At 44.3% G+C, this 22,512-nt stretch overlaps 1 protein-coding gene across 2 annotated transcripts in view; it reads right to left on the bottom strand.

Annotated features, from left to right (window-relative positions):
- The window catches only part of C8H1orf21 (chromosome 8 C1orf21 homolog), a 107,187-nt gene that overhangs the window by 83,963 nt on the left and 712 nt on the right, over positions 1 to 22,512 (bottom strand). The window contains exon 2 of one of the 2 annotated variants that reach the window (XM_085068701.1): positions 2,511 to 2,599. The exons of the other annotated variant lie outside the window; for it this stretch is intronic. The gene's annotated coding sequence lies outside the window, so the exon portion shown is untranslated. The remainder of the gene's footprint in view (positions 1 to 2,510; positions 2,600 to 22,512) is intronic. 2 annotated transcript variants of the gene reach the window in all.

The following is a 22,512-nucleotide window of genomic DNA, read 5'->3' on the forward strand; positions in this document are numbered from 1 at the left end:
AGGCATATGAGCATTTTTCAGCACATTATCCACTCTTTAGAATAATTTGTATTTCAGGCAGAAAGCAGAGACAAAATCAACTCCCCTCTACTTCATCAAACAGCCTTAACTTCAACTGCAGAGCCAGAGGCACTCAAATTGTGAAAAGTACACATGTAACAGGAAGGCAGACTAGAGAATAAAAGCTCTGGGCAGACAATGATAAACTGAAATTGCAAATTAAACATCTTCTCAAATTCCTGGAGCCACGTCCCACTGTGGGGTAGGAGGCCATTCAGGATCTGCCCCGGCAGCATTTGGACTCCAGGCACAAGCCAAGAGGTGCTTGCTGACAGCAGGGATGGGGCATGGGGAACACAGCACAGGGCAAAAATGCTACTAACTTTCCAACTTGTTTTGAAAAAAAGGAAAAAACATTTTGGTGTTCGGTATTTCCTGTATCCCAAATGCTCAGAGAAGCACAAGCCTCAGGTTCACTGGAAAAAATGCTTCCAGGGCCTAAAGGGGCTCCAAGAGAGCTGGAGAGGGGCTTTGGGCCTGCCCAAGGAGTACCTGCATTTTCTGCCTCATCCAAAACTTTACTGTGACAGTGAGTCCATATCCAAAAAATTCAAATACTCCCACACCCTGTTCAACATCCCCTCTCAACACGACATCCCACAGGGCCTCCCTTCTGATACAAGTGGTGTAGTTCTTACAAGTCAACCAACACACTCCCTGAAGTGGCACTCCCTCAGGAAAACATTCAAATGAGCTCCTCTATTAAATTACAAAATAGATCTGCCTGCAGTTGTTTAACATGCACTTGAGTTTCTCTTACAACAGGGCATCCGTCAGTATTTAGTAGGAGCATGTTCCATACTGTTCAATTATTTTCTTGCTAAAGAAACATCAGACCTCTGAAATGAAGGTTAACCACTTCTGATGTGCAAACACGGTGTATGAAGGTATTTAGGACACCACTCATATCATTAATGACAATACTGCATTTATATGTAGTCTACCAGCATGAAATCCAATGAAGAAAACTGGCTGCAGGCTGCAGAAGCAGGTCTAAAAATGGATGCCATTATAATTCAGCAACATTAAAATCCAAGGGAGGAGAAAATCCCACCAATCTTAACTCTGTGGTCTGTCTCTTACGATTTTAAAATCTACAGAAGGATTTTATTGCAGAGTACTCCTGATTATTAGTAACAATAATCATCCAGATAATCCTGATGATCTGGATTAGAGGAAGGTTTTTGCATCCTCGGCAGGAATTTTTCTCTGGAAACACAAGACAGCTTTGACCAAGACTTTTTCCAAGACTGTGAAGATGCCTTCCCTGCAGAGATGTGGGGAAGCATCTTGTTGGATCCCTTACCAACTCCTCACTTCACATATATATTTTTTAAACAAATGAGTTCAGTTTCCTGAGCTGTGACTCCAGGTGAAGATGCAGAGATGTGCATCCAGGTCATGATATCACATTTATCAGCCTGCTCTGGGAAATCTTAATACCAGAACAGCTGGAATCATGGATTCATGATCCAAGCTCCCTGACCCTGGTATAAACAAGAAGGGTTACCATGAACTACCTGTACTGCATAGCTGGAACCAGGGCCCTCAAAGGCACCAAGGATGGGGAAAACTGCACCCAAGGCTTTGACAGAGCACAGCAGGACAGGACAGGGAAACATCCAGCAACAGAGAAACCTGCTCTGCCACGGGTCAGGAACAGAAAGGCCATGTAATGTTCACAGAGCACAGTATGAACACAGTCAGAAAAAAAAAAGTAAAATCACGCTGTTTCCAATCAATTGAAGTCAATAAAGCAAATTATCACTGCTTTGGTAGGATTCCAGTCTCAAAAAGCAAATAAAATCTTCCCCTTTCATGTGCACGTGTTTTGTTTATAAGTAAAGGAAGGAAGACAATTCCATTAAATGAGAAAATAAATTGATATAGTTCTCAATATCAGCCTTCACTTTCAGCCACTCACAAGGACTAAGTTCTTGTACACTGAAAAACTGGAATGCACTGGCAGTAAGGGACTTCACTTCCATACCTCAGACAGGGAACAGAGAAGCCCTGCCAGGCAGGCCAATGGGACACAAATTGGAAGGAGCTCCTTCCCAAGGCTCTCTGCAGATGTGCAGGATGAGAGGCTCCGTCCTGCAGCACCCAGCCCCAGGAGGACCAACACTCACACAATTATTCACACACAACTCTAGGCAGCTCTTCTGCCTTTCAATGTTCTCAAGGCTGCACCCACAAAGTGCTGCAGGAACAGGAGCACCAGTGTGCCCTTAATTCTTGTACTTGAAAGAAGTGTTTCAGATGACAGAAGAAAAGAGACTGGTAATGGGAAGCAAAAATATGGTGGGGAATAATTCAAATGTGAAACTGTTTTAATTAAATATGCAAAATACTTCCAGAAGCAGCAAGGGATAGGGGGAAAACCAAAACAAACCCAAATGCGGCATCTACTGTAAACAAGTGTGAACACAGAGAATAAATGTATCTACCTTCCAAACAGGGATTTGACTTTCTAATCCCTTGTCTACAGATTTCAGATTCACTTCTTTTTTAAACACATGTTCTGTGAAGGATGTCTCTGCAAGATTAAGAAAAGGAGTAAATATTTCAGAATTTAGAAAAGAAACAGGGAAGACTGTTGTTCAAGATTTCTTGAATTCCTCAGAACACACCAAACAACTTCTGCTCCTGTTTAACATAAAGGGTTTACCAGTATGTAAATTAACAGTGTCCCTTGTTACCAAACAGGCAGCAGAGAGCTCTGACAAGCTCAGAACAATTCTACGCACAATTCACAGGGCTGCAGATAAGAAAGGAAGAGTAGAGCGGTTTAAAGGAGCTTGTGGAGGAGAGGAAAAAGAGCTGCACACAATTTCATTGTTATTTAAATATCTGTAGTCCGTAGGAGCAGCATGGGAAAGAATCCCACTGTGCTGGACACTGTAAGCACGGAGCAAGAGCAGTCTCCCCCAAAAAAGCCTGTGATTAAAGCATAAACCAGAAGATAAACGAACACTAGCACAAGGTCACACAGAAGACCATTTGCAATTCATACTCAAACTAATTTTACTTCTACAGAACACACCAAAAAACTCAAGCCAGGTTTAACAAACACTGTAACTACTGTCATCCAGTCCCTAGAAAATGCTGCTTGTTCCAGCCATCAGCATGAGTTTTCAGAACATGGTGGGTACCACACAGAAGGATGGAGGGTACCACAATTCCCATCTTACACAGGTGCAAACAGACATCTAAACATAAGTGCAGTGGTCTCCTGATTAAAATAAATCAGCCCTCAGCCTGTGAGCACAATGAATCACCCTCCGCTCAAAAGACGGTGCCCTGGTTTAGTCTGCGAGAGAGTTAATTTCTTCCTAGTTGCTGCTACAGTGCTGAGGGTTGGATTCAGCCTGAGAATAACACTGATGTTTCAGTTGTTGCTGAGCAGAGCTCACCCGAGTCAAGGACTTTGCAGTGTCCCAGGCTCTGCCAGCAAGGAGCTGCACCAGGAGCTGGGATGGAGCATGGGCAGGGCATGCCCTGGGCAGAGAGGGATATTCCACACCATGGGATGTCATGCCTACGGTATGGACCAGGGGAGTCAGCAGGGAGAGGCTGATGGCTGCTGGGGACAGGCTGGGCATCAGTGCATGGTGAGGGACTGCAATGGGATCACTCACCTGTCTGGGTTGTATTCCCCTCTTTAATTGTATCCCTTCCCATTACAATAACAAAAATACTACTAATAATATTGTTATTACTTTATTTCAAGTATTCTTATCTCAACCCACAGATTTTACTTTTTTTTTTTATTCTCCTCCCATCCCCCCCAACATCTATTAAACCATGAGAGATGGTTTCCAGAAGTGGATCCAGTCAGCTGAGGTCTCTGCAGCAAGCCTATAGCATCAGCTAAAACATTCCATGCTTATAGACAAAACCAATGCTCAGTACACTGCCAGGCTGCTGGCAGGAGCAGTTTTATGGGAAAAGAGAGTAAGCGTTTTGGGGGGAGTTTCATGGGGAAAAGGGAGATACAGATAGATCAGGATGAATCTTATATACACAAACTGACACGGAGAGACACACAGTGATTGACACTGTACATAACTGGGAAGAGTCTAGACTGGCTCTCAGGGTGTAAATATCAAATGATATGAAACATGCTGGAGGGACTTGTAACAACCTCTAATTTCAAGGTTCTATCTGCAGTTTTAAAGAAAGGCAGCATACCCTCCCTGGCTCCTAGCCCAAGCAGATTCTGCTGATTTGCTTAATCAGACAAATCACATAAACCCTGTGGTTCATAAACACCTTTACAAGTTTATTCTCAATGCGTAAACTGAGAAAACCTGTAGGTCTGGGGTTTCTTTTCCCTGAAGAAAAAGTGGATGAGGGAGGAGAGTCCCCTATCCCTCCACCCTTCACCTTCCGCTTCATTCTTCTTCACTCTCACAGCGAGCTACAGAACTGCCTTGTGCTCAGCACTGTCACTGTCATGCCCAGTGCTCATAGGATGGATGCCATTTTCCCTCTGGCAACAACATGAAAATAGTTTCCCACTGTGTTCTTCCCAAACACTTTGGCCTCAGTTATTAAAAGGCAATGTTAACTGCTCCTGCCACAGCCCCTGTGCTCTGTAAACACTTCCCACAAAGCACATCTGAAACATCAATCCTTTATCAATTCCAGAAATGTATCAGTTCTGCAGTTAAAATTCCTCATGTGCTTTTGTGACAGGTATCAAAACCAGAAGTCAGAGGTACACTCCATAACCTGCTGAGTAAAGTTAAATGAAAGATTTGGAATATGAAATGGGGGTTTGATCTTTCACTCAATAAATAAGTGACCCACAAGATGAACACAGGTCACCCTGAACACAAGGAGGAGAATTCCAGAGGGAAGACCAGGATTGTATCTGAAAAATCGAGTTTTAAGAGCAACAGATGCTTCCTCTCAAACCATTTCTCTTGGTAGCAAAGATAAATCACTGGGTTTCTGCTGGATGCAAAGCCATCAGGTGTAACTCACCTGTCTCACACCAGGCACATTTCTATGCCTGCACTTCTGGGAATCTCCACCACAGAGCATCACACAATCTGGGAGAAACTGGATCCTCCCTATACAGCCTGCTCTTTGCATTGATTGTCTCTGAAAATCTGCTTTTTTCTCCCTTCTCTTTAATTTCTGTCCTTCTCAAGAGAAAAGCTGGACAAGGAAGGTTTTAGCAGACCCATCTCAAAATGCTGAAATTGTTTCAGGAAGTTCCCTGATGGAGAAATACCATAACAATAGCAAGCTTTTAACAGCAAACCTGAATCCCAGGAGGAAAGTTAGCATTTTAAGCAACTTAATACTTTCCATCTCCCTATCAAATTACTTCTGATTTTCTTTTCAGCTAAAGCACTTCAAGCACACCCACACTTCAATCACAAGAAGCTTGAGGGCTCAAAGTTACCCATATGACAAGAGAGTCTGTTGAAAGACAGCCAAAACTACCAGCAAAGACTTTTGGTCCAGCAGCGAGTGACCAGCTTGCCACGAGTACTTCCAAGGCCCATGGTGGGCCAAAAGCAGGACTGTATGCTTGTTTTATTAACAAGTTCACTTATCTTAAATATGCTTTACATCACCATTGCTCCCCATCAGATGCCATTCTCCAGCTGTCTCCTCCCCTCCTCCAGGCTTCCAGTAAAACGAGACCTTGCATTAAACTTCCAGTAAAATAATTACAGTTGGCAGGTACTTTTCAACACTGATTTGGAAGCCAAGAAACCAAAGCAAAACAAAACAAAATCAAGTCAAGCATTACCCAACTTTTCTCAGAAACAGCCTGTTCTCTAGATCAAATAGTGTCACTGGTGGCTAGTTTTGCCTTCCACCATTTCACATGTGTTTTGAACTTCACAAAAGCACTGGCTGGATACCTGACAAAAATTTCCCATAATAAAATAGGGAAAAAGTCGTAATTTTTTGTTGCTTTGAAGGACTTAAGACAGAGAGAAAATCACCTCCTCCAAAACAAGGGATTTTTTTTTTGTGAAGAAAAAAATTGAAAGAAAAAGAAATGCAGAAAGGAGCCAGAGTCCTTCACAGGACTTCTAAGCAGCCTCCATCACCACCATCACTTTCTTCTGCACGCAGATGATACGCTAAGGAGCCCTTTAGATAATGTAGTCCATATATTTTCTGTGTTTGCTAAAACACTAATGCCAGCATTCAGTCACTAAAATGGGCATGCTTTCTACTTCATTGCATTAAAATTTTTTTAGAAAAGGTCACAAACAAACTTGACAAGAAAGAGAACTCCATTTTCAGATGTATTTTAAGTCAGTTCACCTCCAGTTCATATATCAGCAGTGGCAAGGCTGTCATTAGAGCTGTTTCCTCCTGGCATTGCTAACTCAGCACTCCCTTGATTCCCACACTTTATCATTCCCCTTTCCTGTTTTCGTACTCATTGCTGCCTTCTGAGGATGCTGAGTAGGGACAGGAAGAAAACTGGCTTTCTGAACAGCCACCTCAGGAAGCAAAGCATTTAACAAATACACTGGAATGCTGATCTTTAGATCTTTAATTTTCAGGTCATTTAGCCAAAGATGTGATGTAAAGAAATGGAAAAGTGATGTTCTAACAACCCCTGAGGTTTCAAAAACAACAATTCTGTCCATTCAGAGAATCACACATAGCACTCCTTGCTCGGTCTATACCTACCACTTCTGTCTCACTCCACAACCTTTAAAAAATTCAGGATGTTTAACCAAAAGTGAACCAGGATTGACTGCAAACATCTTTTGGCAGGATAACTCTCAAAATTGCCTAAGGGCTTGAGATACTCAGATGCTTTAACTAATAATTGGACAGGACACTGCATTTTGTAGATAGCTCTGAGACCTTTTTCAGTGTGGTTTTTTCCCCCTCATATATCTAGTGAAGAGGACGGATCATTCTGGAGATGAGTCACTACTGAAACAACAGAATAAACTCCCGTGAAATGCTGCAGGGTTAGTGCTTAACATCCTCCAGCTCCTTTTTGGGAGAATGTGGCAAGGCTCTGGCAAACACTCCTCACACAGAAATCAAGCAGCAATTTTATTTGTCAGTGAAATTAATCTACAAGTGCTTAATATTCATTTCAGTCTCCACTTATCTTCTCCTCCTGCTTGAGGTTTGTTCCCTCACAAAGCTGAAAAAGGAGAATTGAAAGCCACCAAGAGTAGGGCAACTGCTGACACCAAACCCACAGCCAGGACAGGTTTCCACAGCTCCAGACAAAGCTCCAGCACAGCTGCTGCTGTTGTTGTGTTGTATTTCTGAAGATCACCTCAGACTAAGTGTCTGAATGTGTACAAATGCTACAACATGGTTTTTAGATTGGCTTCCACTTCTAACAAGTTCAGCAGCAACATCTTTTGGCTAAAGCAAATTAACACATGTAAAATGGGGGGACAGTGAAAGTTAGGGGTAAGCGAGGGCTTTGGTGCCAAGCCACCAGCAGAAAACCCCAACCTAAAGTCATTGCTTGCTGCTGCCATGGTCTGTGTGCACCACACCCCTGCCCTCCCAAAACCCTGACAGAGCTGTGCATGACTCCTCTGGCAAAGGCACCGCAGTAATTGCTGCCAGCCCATCCAGTCTGCACACAAAGCACTAATTAACTCAGGACATGCAACAGGTCCCAAACCTGGAATGGCAGGTAGTGTCCCTGTCTGTCACCAACACTAATCTGAGGGTCATCAGAGGACACTGGGTACTTACCTGGACATCTGTCCTACTACTTATTTATCCCTATTACCTTCTGGCTCTCCACGACTCCCTGACAGGAGGGTGCAGGGTGGTCAGGCTCTGCTCCCAGGGAACAAGGGACACGATAAGAGGAAACAGCCTCAAGCTGTGCCAGGGGAGGCTGAGATTGGGAATACTGGATTGAACATTATGGAAAATTTCTTCATTCAAAGGGTGGTCAGGCACTGGCACAGGCTGCCCAGGGCAGGGGTGGAGTCACCATCCCTGGAGAGATTTACAAGACATGCAGACGTGGCACCTGGGGACATGAGTTAGTGGTGGAGTGGGGGGAACAGCTGGACTCAATCTTAAAGGTCTTTTCAAACTTTAATGATTCTATGATTGTACTTAAAACCTTCAATAAACATTATTATCAATGTTACAAATATACCTTCAGTTATGGGAACTTGCAACTTTGATTAGAGTTCCTTTGGAGGAACAGGTGCATTCCTATCATCTCTGTTCCCACATCTGCACAGAGGCATTTCAGGTGACTGGACATTGCAAACCCTTTGTTCTTAGAGCTTCTGCCCCATCACTGCAGTCATTATATGCTATCCTCAGGCAGGAATCTGATGGAGAACAGAATGAAGTGCTTCTTTACCATACCAGTTATATTAGGACTAAAAAAAACATTCTGATTGCCTGTGCACAGTTCAGTAGGCAGAAAATATGAGGAAAAATGCTACTTGCAGGCTTTGCACTTTTTTTCCCCCAATCTTAAAAAAAGTGACCAACTCTAAAAGTAAACTAATTTTTCTACTGGCTTCAAAGAGACTAAAAATAAGGGGATTTCACCAAAACAAATCATTAAGTGTATAAACATGAAAATTAGTTTTGTCACTGCAAACATTTGTACACAACAGACACTGAGTAATACCACACAAGGAACAAGTGCTCTCATAGTGCTCAAAATTCACCATTTCAATTAGACTGTCAGTCCCTTAACAGATGATCATTCCCCAGAGACTGCAGGAATACCAGCACTTCCTTCAGCACTCATTGGAGAGGAAGATGAGAAAACAATGTAAAAGAAATGAAAGACAGGCAACCCCCCCAAACCCAACAGAACAGTTGTTCCTTTTTATGAATGTGGAAACACTTTGCAATTTATCTGAACTTTTACTCCTTTGTCCCCATGTGCTGAACAGAGGTGGTTGGCATTTTCACACCATTTCACAGACAGGAAAGCAAAGGACAAGTAGCACAGAAGAGGCAAAGAAAGCTCCACCTTTCCATCCCCGTGCTCTTATATCCATGGAAGAAACAGGCCTTTTTCAAATTTGACAGCAAACTTTCATTATATTCCATTGCTTTCTCAAACTATTGTTATCCAATAAGCTCAGCTGGGAATGTGCAGAAACAAAGAAAAAAGCCATGCCTTCTTCAGGAAGCTTTCAGTGGAATCCCCCAACCCCCCCAGCCATTCTACACAGACCCCACAAGCCCACCCAACACTTTAAAGGCAAGCTGAAAATGCAGTTATTCCCAACAACTACATTGGGTCCATGAAGTCCATTTCATCCTGCACTCAAGAGAAACCAAAAACAGACACACAGGAAAGGGTACAGGAACTCAGAAAGCACCATGTAAGAACACTCCCTCCTACCCCAACCCAAGCATAAGGGCAGCATTTCCGTGTTCAAAGTGTAACTGAAGCTGAAGTAAGTGCAACTCAGCAAGTCGACAGAGACTGATCATCATGGCGTAACCTGGTGGGTTGTCCTGTCCATTTCCCTGTTCCTTCCCTCCTCCCCACCCTGTGAGCTCTGGGAAGCCAATCTCCTTGCTGAAAGACATGACTACACCTCCCAGAACAGCATCTGATCTCATCCAGGGTTTCCTTGCACCAACACAATACAACAGGTAACATGATGAGGGAAGAGTAAATGGGAAATGGTGCTAGTGCTGGTGAGAGGAAACCCTCTAAGAACATCATTTTGACTTCAAAGTAAAGCTAACCAAGAAATTTCTTAAGAGCTTCTAAGAAACTCCTTCAAATTTTAAACAAATAAAGATGATCCCATGAAACAACTTTACGTTGCCTAAGACTTTGCAGACACCACACACACAAGCTTCCCAGCCCAAAACCAGCACTGGAGCTCTCTGTCCTGGACACAAAGCCCTGCTGCACCAGACTCCATGCCTTCCCTTCACTATCTCTGCTGACAAGACAGCTCCTGTTCTTTGGTGTCCTGCCAGGACCTCTCCTGTCAAACACGCCATGTGATACACCAGCACAAGTGGCAACACGAAACTGCATGGAAATGCACGCTGCTCTGGCTGTTGCGGGTTGCTGCAACACCACAGAGCACAGGGTGGGGACACAGAACAGAAATACCAACAAGCCTCCATCTACAGAGCAGGGCCTTTATAACCAGACATAGCTACTGGAATCACAAATCACTGTATTCCCACACACAGTGCTCCCTTGTTCCCAGCAGTGTAGCCATGCCATGAGGAGACTGATTTCTTCCATCAAGCCCCATCCCAAGTATAACAAGTGAAGGCTCATCCATTAAATTTCAGCCACACCCTCAGTTCTCCCCCAAAACCACACACCCAATTAGCTATAGTAAAGGTGCCACAGTGAAATGGATTTTAATCAAATACAATTTCTTTTTTTTCTTGTTGCTGTTGCTTTGCCTTTTACATACTTATCTACTTGTCTGTCTTGCAATCAAATCCCAGAATACAAACCAGCACTGCTGAGAATGAGGGATCTAACATAAGTGGTGATTATTTTGCTGCAACACCAGTTATCTAAGTGGTTTGTGGTAGAAAGTGAGAAGGTTTAGGGAACAAACAAGGGGTGCAGCCAGAGATCAAAAGAAATACTATTCCTAAGTGGTATATTAACATTTCCCCTCGGAAAACATGACAGGAAGATCAGTAAAGCACATTAAGCAAAATCACTGCAGTTCACAATTGGAATATCTACAAGCTTTTTGGCTGATCTTTAATATTTCAGAGTTAAAGAAAAACCCTGACTGAATCTTTCCTCTTCTGCCTTGCACATACCTAGTGGTGCTGTTCAGCATGATTCAAGTGACGAATTTGCTGCCTGGATTCAGCCCAACTGTATGTCACTCATTAGAGGAGAAGGGTACAGAAAGAGGAAAAGCAACACAAAGCCATGGCAGCCTACAGAAATCAGCTGTGGCCCTGAGCCCTCACTCAGAAAGCTTTTATTGATACCCCACACCGCATGAAGGTCAGGAGAAGGAAGCATCTGATAATTTCTCCCCTGACCACATGCCTTGAGACAGCAATGTAAAGCACATGTGTACCCTCACGGAACAATTTCCGTTCCAACAGCAAGTGCCTCCTTTTGGTTTTGCTAGCCCTTGTCTCAGTTTCTCCTGCACACGTTTCCAGCTTTGTGCCATTAGCTCTTCACATTCCATCTCAACCCTCCACCTTGCCACCTCCTTGTTTGTTACATTTACGAACATATTATTCCCAAACTTCACATCATTTTTCTGCTTACTTACACCAGCTCTGGATGGTGCTGACCTGGACACAACCTGCTCAGGCTCTGCTCTTATCCCAAAATGAAGAGTCAGCCAACATGAAATACCCAAGGCCAGGCTGGGTGGGGCTTGGAGCAATCTGGTCTAGTGGAGGAAGGTGCCCCTGCCCATGGCAGGGGGTGGAATGATAATTCTTCAATGTGCCTTCGAACCCAGGCCATGCTATGAACATCTGTGAATACCTCCTTTGCTGGGCATCACGGTCACCAAACATTACTCTGAACTTCTTCCTAAACGTTAATTTTTTGTCCATGCTAAGCCTAAGATACCTGAAGCCTCCAGTCTGTATGAGGTACATAGGGACTGTAGGAAGGTGGTGGGGTGCTGTATCTGGGGGACAACCAAACACCAGATGTGTAGGGGAGCCATACACCTTCTCAAGAGGGCAACCAGAAAGACGTGCTAAACCTCATCTGCGCTGATATTTACATCAATTTTCCTATTTGTAAACAAATTAACATAGCCACAATATTTGATTGTATTTCTGTCTTCCATGACCAGTGAGTCAGAATTGCTGTTTATAGTTATTAGCAATACAACTATGCAGTCCATCAGCATTGCCTTCACCCTGCGGAGTGAAGCTTCAAAAAACATCAAGAAATAGGGATACACACCCCAGCCCCGGGACTGCACTGAGAGCATTAGTACTTGTCATAGACAGCAAGAGAAAATACTCTCCTTCATAATTCAGAACTTAGAAATAGTATTTGACAGGCAAATCTGTTATGAGAACAGAATTAAGATACTCAGGTTGAAATTGATCAAAGGATTTTGAAAAATAAACCAGATTTTATTCTGTTAAAAAAATATATAGAAAACAAAACCCAAGAAACTCCGCGTCAAAGCTGAGAAAAAGAACCAGTTTTTATTTTTGTGATAGGAAAGCACAGAATGAGCTCAGTCTTACCACAAAGACACTGTTGTGGCTGCTGAGAGCCTGGATGGGCAAATCCCATTACAGCAGCTCCACAGCCCCCTGGGAAAAAGAGCTGTGGTCTCCCAACTCCCATGCTGGTGCACCATTCCCTACCCCATATCTTTTTTTTCCTATTCCAGCAGTACCTGGAAGCACGTACAATTCTCCTCCTTATCACAGGCTTTGAAGGCATTTTACCAGTGCATGCACATTCTCTTTTTCCCCCCAATATTCCCCAAAACAAAGCAGCAAACAGGACAGAAGCGAGGGAAACTGCCAAAGACAGATGCACACAGCACTCCCACTTTTCCAGGTTAAGTACAAACAATTCAAGGTCTAAGGTGCTGCCTGTGAGCCCGCTGTAATTTCCATCAGTTTTAAACTTAATCCTAGAGCACCTCAAATGCTCCAACCTACTCAGCCTGGTGGTTAATGACCAGGTAGAGATGACAAAATGGAGACAACTTCCAGCCCCTACCACCAATAGGCATACGCTGCCTTAAGGGCTAAAGTCACTCCCATCTTCTGCTTTCTGTCGCTGCTTTGACATTCAAATCAAGGCCCAAAACCAGTCCTGCACTCTGATGAGACAGATCAGGAGTCCCTGCACTCCTCCAACACTGGGGTTTTTTCCCCTCAACACTGGTCAGCACACACCTCAGGTCAGTCTGCACCTGGAAAAGGCCTGGATATGGATACTAACCCGGAGTTTGACTTCACTGGCCATGTAGCAGCAGGCTGAAGCTCACATGCTACTTCCATTCTTCCACCCAGCCACACAGTATTTTGAAAGCAATAAAACCATTTCAACACAAAAATTCATGACATGTCAGGAGAGATGGCAGCAGGTAAGGAACAGAAAATTATAGACATGGAAAAGAAGAATGGGAAATTGAACACTTAAAAAAGCACAGAGGTCACTAATTTACTCATTAAAACAATCTATCAGCAAACTGGACAGTGCCATTCACCAGGTTGCAACCACACAGAAGAGAAATCCAGAAGTCTTCAGGGCTGCCTCCACTCTTACTTGCAGTGTTTATTCCTGATGACACCCATCATTCACAACCAAGATCAAAAGTGGAGCTGATCCCACATGCTCAGAAAGCCCACAGATTTTGGTGGATAATTTCCTTATCCTTATGGCATGGTTAATTCACCTAGGATCTTCCCTCCCACCTCTGCCTCTGACCAGGACTGCATCAAAACTTGCCTCCTGCTTGGTGAGAGGACTCCTCAGGAAGCAGCTGATTATGGCAAACAACCGCCTGTTTGTGCCTTTTCAAACCATAGGATGATGACAAAAATGCCCCAGAAAAGAGAGTTGTTTCTTCTGCATTTGGCTTAAGGCACAAAACATACAGGAACACAACAATTATCCTGGTTATTTACTCTCCACTAAAGAGATAAGGGCTGTGACGATAAGAGCGAGCAAGCGGGTTCTTCATGTGCTTTCCCAGAATAGCGCTAGCTCTTGGGAGAGCAGGGTGGAAGAGAAGGGAGGAGGCATTGCCATCAGTCTCCACCAACATCCAGATCATTCCTGTACCTGAAATGAAGTGTTTTATTTCAAAACCAGGTCTTTAGACTGGTAGGGGTTTGCACCTTGGGCTTTCTTTCAGAGGCCAGGTGGGAGGGAAAAGCCAGCAGCAAAACAACTACTTGCTTTACTAATCACAACATGACCAAAGAAATCCCTCTTCATGCACTGAAGGCACTGTCAACCCCACAAAAACAAGAGCCCCTGAGTCGTCACAATTATGAACAACCTCAGTGAACCGCCCCTTGTTTTGTGTCATCTCCCCAGCCCTGTGCTGCTGCCCAACCTGTTCTGCCCGCAAAGGAAAGCCAGGGCAGGGCCTGCAAGGGTTTGGACCAATTTTTCACCCAGCAGCAACATCACAATGTACTGATTCTGCCACATTTGCTATTGCTTCAGCCTCAGAGCCCCTAGAAGCCTAGAGCCCCGAGGCCTTGCCCAGCCAATCTTCCCTGAGTCGGTGGGAATGTCATGCCAATCCCACGTATCCAGGAGGACAGGATCTGCGGCCTGGCCGGCGCGGCACAGGAAGGGCGAGGGCCCCATTTCCAGCCTCACTAGCTGCTGAGTGGGAAGGAGCCAGGAGGGACCCAGGCCACAGCCCTGACTCCCAGCTAAGGCAGGCAGCGATTTACTGCTGACACAGAGCTGCCATAAATCACCACCTTGCAGGAGCAACAAGGAAGTTGCAGGGGTGACTTAGTCATCCTCCATCCTGACGCCATTCCAGGAGCGGAGCCACGTACATCCCCCAGCTTTGGGCTGTGCCTGGGGCCCAAAAATAGCTTTTAAGCCAAATCCTGCACACATCATTCAAAGCTGAAACGCTTTTATTTACACTCAGCAAGAACTCATGGATGTTTTTGACAATGCTGAGAGTAACCAGTGCTTAAATTATTTGCTTAGCAAAGGAGTATATTTAACAACAGGAGTTACACCAAGTATGCAATGTTTTCTGACCCACATAGAAGCTAATAATTTGCGTTTCATGGAGCCACTTTGCATAGACAACCCATCCTAATGGCCAACAACTTACTGTACAAGAATTAATAATTGAAAAGCAACTTGTCAGCACTGCTATTTGCGTTACAGGTAACTCACAAACCTCATTACACTGTAGCATTAAATTTCCAATGACCTTCTGGAAAGCTGCTAACTCAGAGTCTTTTTTTAAGGCATGAACTCTCAGAACACCAAGCAATTGCACAGTAAGTATGTGATGGCTACCTGGAGTCTGTGGAAGAGGCCAGGCAAAACCCCGTGTCAGAAAGATGTCGACCTGATCCCCCTTTGGCTGAAGAAGTGACTTTGACTTCATGAATACCCCCTCTCTCCAGCCATTCACTTGACCAAGCTTCTCTCACAAATTTCTGCCTTAATGCCAGATTAATCCTACTTCATCCAGTCCCCAGACATCTAAGAAGCTCCAGCTCTTTTTCTCTCAAATCATTGGCTTTTAAACTATTTCTGTTGCAGCACCCAAGCATTTGCTGTGGATGAAAGAAGGTTCAGAGACTAGCACAGAAGTGTAAAGGCAAACAAAAATTACATGGCAAAGCCTGGGATTTTCATAGTCTTAGGGAAATTAGGTCCCCTGAATCCCACGGCAACTCTGAGAAGAGTCGAGTGCATAATTTTCCATTATGCTTGTAAAAAATCCCCAAATAAATGTACAACTAAACACAGCTTCACGAGGCTGAGCATTTGTTATTCTCCTAAATGCTGTTACTAAGCCTGAGGCCTCTTATTCCATGATTTAATGTTTGATTTTTCAGAAAACAGTCTTTCTCTTGCCAAAATGCCAAATATGCAGAATGGTAGTTATAGGAAAATCCAGCTCAGAGTCCTGTAGTCGGGGAAGAGGAGCAGAGCAGCCCCACATTTCGAGCTGCTCACCCCACCATGCCTGTCCCACTGACGGAGCCCCTCTGTGCTGGGATCACAGTCACTGCTCGCTGTGACGTATTTGCTCAGGGCTGTGTCTGTACACGATCTGCTCCAGAACATGCTCACTGTCTCTTGCCATTCCCAGAGCCCTCCAGCACATTTCTGCCGACGGAAGCAGGAAGATTTGGGGCAGCCAGGGGCTGATTTATCTCTGCGTGAATGCCTGCGGGTGTAATTTGTGCAGCTCTCCCAAACAAAACATCTTCACTGTTATAGCAAAGGCAAACTTCCCCAAACCCAATTTGTTTGGTGGTTAATTAGCATCCTCTGCTGCAACGCTGGAGACAAAAGCATAAGCACATGAGACTCCTCCCATAAGCCTCAGGACTTTTTAATCTCAAAGACACACCTTATCAGACATGACCAAAGCAGAACAAATACAGTTCCCTCTTATTATTTTCTTAAACAAATTATCTCAGGGGCTTGTTCATTGGGAGGTTTTGATTTTAATTCCAGTAACACTGGCTGATAGACCCCCACACCTGAAAACTATGGAGTAATTTAAAAACATAAATCATAAGAAAAAACAATTATTTCCATTAGAACTTTGAGTGGTAAAAAGAATAGTGATGGGACTAGAAAACCCTGTCTGGCTTTCCTTTCACCCACTAATCAAACAATTCCGTCGCAGGAGTTTCTCCTCTCCACATTTCTGTGGTGGGTGAAGGCTCAAGCCAGATCTGCTCCCCTGGATTCAGTCCGGCTTATTCAGCAGCTTCAGCTCTGCTATTTCAGATCTCTGCAAAAATAAAGGCTCCGAAGGGAAAGCTGAGCCTCTGGGCATCCACCAGACCACAGCTATTGCATGCACGTAAGAGGCACAGCTGCGCTGGGAAGAGAGGAGCAGCAGCCTGTCCTTCAGCATCACATGGCAGGCCACGCTCAGCAGCCCAAACCACAGCCTCAAATACCCAGCTCAGAGAACGCCCTGGCGGCACATCCATCGGCATCAAAAGACTCCTGCACAGTCTGTCGCTGCATTTACTGCTGGGCTCCCTTCAAGATGCAGCTGGGGTGAGCAGGCCTGGAGACAAAATGAAGCAGCAGGATCCAAAGTGGGTATTGCCAGAACAGAGAAACATCTTAGTCATCCCTCAAAGTTGAAGCAGAAATGGGCTTACAGCCCATTACCAGCCCTTAAAAAGACATCATTTGTTTTGGTTTTTGAACTGATTCTTCCCTCAGACTCCTTCCCACTGGAGATGTGCAAATATCTGACACTCAGAGCTTTACTGAATAGCAATTTAAAAGAAATTCTCCGAACACAAAGGCGAACTTCAACGAACCTGCTTCCGCAGAAACAGCACACCAACATCATGAACCCACACAGGACACAGAAAATGCTGCTGCCACCATAAGAAAGGGAATGAGAGCAATCTGTTCTTCCTCTGTATCTTCCTGCAAAAACAATCTCTCTGCCCAATATCCAAAATTGCACAGGCTTCACAAATCTAATTAGCCATGACTCCGAAACGCAGAGCTCTGTCTGCCTAACATGCATAAACATTAAAGTTGTTTTGCTTTTATTAATAAAATCTTGGGACAGGATGAGATAATAATCCTAAGGAGAAAAGTTTAAGAGGTAAGTCACTCCCCCTCCCCAAGTAAAGAGCTGTCTTTGTGTAGATAAACTGGGCAACCTGGATAAACTTTTCCTTGTTTATTAAAAAAGCACAAGTTCACCAAGCTCCTTTTATATCCTGATGTATGAAATTATTCCAGCTACATATCATTTCACAGAGCCAAAGGGGTGAGGCTATGGTATTTATAGATACGTTCAGGGCTAGAATTTTGGTTAGCAGTAACATTCTTATGGCCTCAACACCTAACACACTTTTGGAAAAATGCCCACCTGTATATATAGATCCTGGAAAATCTTCCTTATTAAGTATGTATTTCAATTGAACTTGCTTTTTATCCATTTCCAAACTTGATGGATAAAGTCTACACTTTTCTGTTAGAGATACAGAGACATTAGGAAAACAAACTGAAGCCACTTTCATAGCAAGAGAAAAGCCTCTGATGTCATCCTGATACTTTCAGACATATTTACTAGTTTGGGTTTTTTTATTCTCAAAAAAATCACACCTCAGGTTTCCCACACACATGCCACACATTGAGACATGAATCTCTGCAAACAACTGAAAACACAGGCAGACAGACAGGACTGCACAAAAAAAAAAGAGGGAGAATGGCTTTCTCTTATTCAGATAACAAATTAGGAGGTCACAAAGGTTTAAAAACCTGTTTCTCCAAACCTAACACACAGCCCTGCCCCAAGTCTGCTTGGGACTGGATCAATACTCTAGTTAAATCACTTGGCATTGGCATCTCTTCGCTCTAGAACTACCTTCCTTTGAAGCATGCAACAGCAGACATGCAGGCAAGGGATGCTGTTGGATTAACAGTGTTTCAGAAATCTTATCCATATGCATATACTGTTGTTGTGTATAGCATCATTATGTAAGCTTCTCTATTTTTAAAACAAAAAGAAAATGTTTGTCTAGTCAGTTTCTACTATTATCCCACCCGTAAACTGTCAGGCTGAAATTCCACCCACTTTAATCATAAATTTACAGGCTTAAGGGTGGAATAACAGTAGAAATGACAAGATTAAGATTTTCTGTTTGCTTTAAAAACATGAAAATTCTACCCATTTTTACTAACAGGATTTCAGAAACTGCCACAATAACAGCACTGAACAGGCTCCTCAGAGAATGGGCAGGGCCCCAAGGCTGCCAGAGCTCCAGGAGTGTTTGGCCAACACCCTCAGGGATGCACAGGGTGGGATTGGTGGGGTGTCTGTGCAGGGCCAGGGGTTAGCCTGGATGATCCTGATGGGTCCCTTCCAGCTCAGGATGCTCTGTGATTGTATGATTCTAATAACAAATTACCAACCTTTGAAGAGCATCTTTTAAAACAACAAATACAACTGCCATTACCACCAGAAGTCTGTGACCCAGAGGGCTCCTGTAGCCCAGACAGACTCCTGAACCACCAGTACAAAAGCAAATACTGTACATCAATTCACAGCCAAAGGATCCTGCTCCGCTGCCACACAAAGAAAATGTGAAGTTTAAACCACAACTTGGTTAACACCCCTCTATTCCTGAAATGGTCAAGGATGGTACGGTGGAAAGCAACCTATAGAACAGTTCAGGGACTGAGTTACTGCTTTTACTGCATCATGCTGCACTTACTGGAATCTCTACTACTTAACTCCAAGCTTTTAAATTCTTTCAAATTTTGTTCTTTGCATCCTTCCACATCCCCCTACAATGTTGCACCAGATCCCTTGCAAAGATATACTTTGGTAAATCTTCCAACAACATTGCTGAAATTGCTCTTTGGCTTGCAGCAACTCTCTTGCCATCTGAGTGGTTCTGAACAAAGAATTACCACAATCTATGTCCAGGATCCGCAGCTACAGAAATCACTTCATGTATTTGAACATTTTTTTGCCAGCAGTTACCTAAATATGACAGCCATAATGGTACCTATGCATGAAAGGTGACTGTAAACAGAGTGGGATTATACCTCACTGCAAATATAAAGCACTTATCTTCACATACCTTCTAAGACCTGTTAGCATCTCCACATCTAGTTCAGTTCTGTGTGAAAAGAAAGATACTCTTCTGGAATTCAGATAAAATCACAAGCACTTCAAATGGCAAACTATAACATGAAATCAAATCCTTTTCAGAGTGCACAATTATACCAGAAGTTCACCAGCACAGGAGGTTATGAACACTAACACCATGAAGTTTTTCCAAACAAATTAAGACATTTTTTAGAGAAGACAATCCAACAGCAGCTATTAAACACAACAGCCTCCCTGGAACTGCCAGCCCAAAAATTTCTTAGAGCGGTGACTGCTAGAAGGGTTCACCAGGAGAGCTTCACCATTCCAGTTTTTCTATGCATCCGGAAGTGGACCCATCAGATGAGTTACTGAGCTAGACTGACCTCTAGTCTGACACAGAATAACTACTCTTACTTCACAAGATTGAAGATGACAAGATACCAACCTGTTAATAAATCAAAGCTGAAGTAAACCAACGCCAGTAAGAGAAATAGTCTTCACATTACTGATTGCGTATCACATTCCACACTGCCTCCTCTGAACATCCTACAACAACACAGCCTTAATAATATTACCTATTCCCCAAAGCACCTCTTTAAATTCCAGTGTACCCAAAATATGCTTGTGTATATTTAGCACAAATGTTAGTTATACAGCACACAGAGCAGCCAGCAGCACAGCGACAGACATTTCCAAGTGCCTGTGAAATCCCTTTGCAATTACATGTCTGCTTATACAGAATTAAACACAGCTAGCAAGGAAATAAGTTACAGTAATAATAAACTCTTTCCAGAGTATTTCTGAATGTGTACTCAAAGTGCAGTCCTATTCCATCCCCTGCTAGAGGATGGAAAAGCAACAACCTCAAGGGACCCTTACCTCTTCCTGAATGAGAGGAAGACTGGAAGGCCTCAGGCTCCACACCGACATGAAGGCCTCTGGAAAACTCACTGCAGGAGTCGGTTATTCCTCCTTTCCCCCAAACACTCAATGTCACCACTTCCTGTATTTTTAGGACGAGATGCACTCCTAGAGCAGCAGAGCCCAGGTGAGCCCACCACAGTGCAGCCACAGATGGGGGTCCCAGGGAGGCACTGCACACACATGAAGAGCTCCAGCCTGACCAACACCTCCCTCTCCTCCCCGCGCTCCAGGTACTTCCCTCCCATCCCAACTTCCCATTCCCCTCTCACTTCTGTCTCTCCAGGCAGGGTCTTGCCTCCGGCACAGTGGCAATGCCTGCGCCGACCTTGGTGGCATGGCCCATGCATCATCGCCGCCGCGCTGAGCAGATCCGGGGAGATCTGCTGAGAACCTCTCCTGCAGCAGCGCTGCCTCCACAACAACAAGAAATGGCCAACTAATAATGGACCGGTTGAGGGGCCGCCAGCTTCAGCAAACGTGGCTAGAATTGTATTTTTTGTTTAATTTAGGAAGCTTCCAGTTGAATGTTGGTCATCTTGCTTGACCCAATGCCTGGACTGCAGCAGCCCAGAGCCTGCACAGCACCCCAGGCACCACTGCCTGTGCACAAAGACCTTCGCCGAGGCCTTGGACTGTCAACTAAATGAAGCTGAAAGTAAGTTTGCCCATGTGTGCAGGCAGCACCTAAGGCACTGCAGAAGCTCCTGGAGCACAGACAATCAATAGTAAGTACATTATAATCCCAAGGAGTTTGCTAAAAACTTATTTAGTACGTGTCTGTGTCCACTCACTGTGTTTCCATCCAATGTTTGCAACACACCAACTGCAGCAGATCTGCCCGATGTAAACAGCCGCCCTAATACACGCTGCTCTATAGATCGTGTTTACCCAAAGCTGAATGATCATTTCAACCTTTGTTAATCTGATTGCGTAACAAACCACAACAGCCTGAAATAACCAAGCTGCTGCTCTCTCTGGCACACATTAGTTGAAATCAGTCATTTCAGCACCCCGCTTCTTCTGAAAAACAGAGCGAACCAGATCACAGAGAAAGAAGAAAATAAACGAAGCACCTGACCCCTGCTTTGGCAGCCAACCACCGTGCACATCGCAATGCACAGCTGCCACAGAGAACCTTCCCAGCTGGAGCAGGCTGCGAGCACAAGGCAGAGCTAAATGTGTTCAAGCACTGAACCCCATTGTGCAGTCAGAGCACATTCTGCTGGATCTTATTCACAGCTCCGGTGCAGGCTCGCGAGCAAACTCAACAGCATAGATTTTCAAAACAAGTAATTGCACGTATATAAACAAAGGCCATAATTTACATGGCAGATCCCATGAAAGCTTATCTAGCTCATGACATCACACCCATAAATTACAACTTAAAGCACCTGTGCCAAACTGCTCCCACCCCAAAATGAAGATGATTAATATCAAACGCTGCTCATCCATGCCCACGCCTCCAAGGAATAAACACACATGAAGTACCTCCCAAGACAGAGTAGTATTTAAAGATTCTTCAGACAATGAGAAGATTTATAATTATTATTGCATTGCATCATCACAAAGCCTTAAACAAATCAAGCCGCCTCATCATACAACGCCTAAGATTAATATAAGGTTAAACGACATCAAGCAGTACCGGTTCACTTCACTCGTACCAAAGGGCAAACACCTCCAGCCCCCATGCACGGGGATCTTCAGCCTTACAGCTATTATCAAACAGCAAGTTAGAAAAGCAAAACCAAAACACGCAGATTTCTTTGAACAGACTCAGGACCAGAATCCTTCCACTGAAATCCAACCAACCAGGGCATAGGGAAGGTGAAGGGCAGGCGAATGGAGAACTGCATAAGGTGAGGGACACATTTCAGCATCTCTCAGCATTAGTTCACTGGTCTATGATCAGCTTGGGAGAAATCAAGAGGTGATATTGGGAGCTAACATGAAACCGACTATTGATCACAGCCACCTTTCCACAGCAAACAGAATTCTTCCTCTGGACGGATGATACTCGAGGAGGCCGCCTTATGGCACAATTTGCGGACAAGACAGGCATCAGCCAACGACTCTCGAACCAACACACGCCTGAATAGCTTTTGTAAGGAAAAGCCAGCCAAGTATCGCTGCTCCAGGCATAAATATCTGCTCCTCCGAGTCCGCAGCTACCCACAAATAATTGCTAATGATCGCAGTGCCCCCACGCTCCACCCGCGCCGGGGCACTGCCCCCGCAGCAGGCCCAGGGGGAGGCAGAGAGGCTC

Source organism: Lichenostomus cassidix, chromosome 8, assembly GCF_008360975.1.
Source record: "Lichenostomus cassidix isolate B80296 chromosome 8, HeHo_3.0, whole genome shotgun sequence".
Classification (NCBI taxonomy): domain Eukaryota; kingdom Metazoa; phylum Chordata; class Aves; order Passeriformes; family Meliphagidae; genus Lichenostomus; species Lichenostomus cassidix.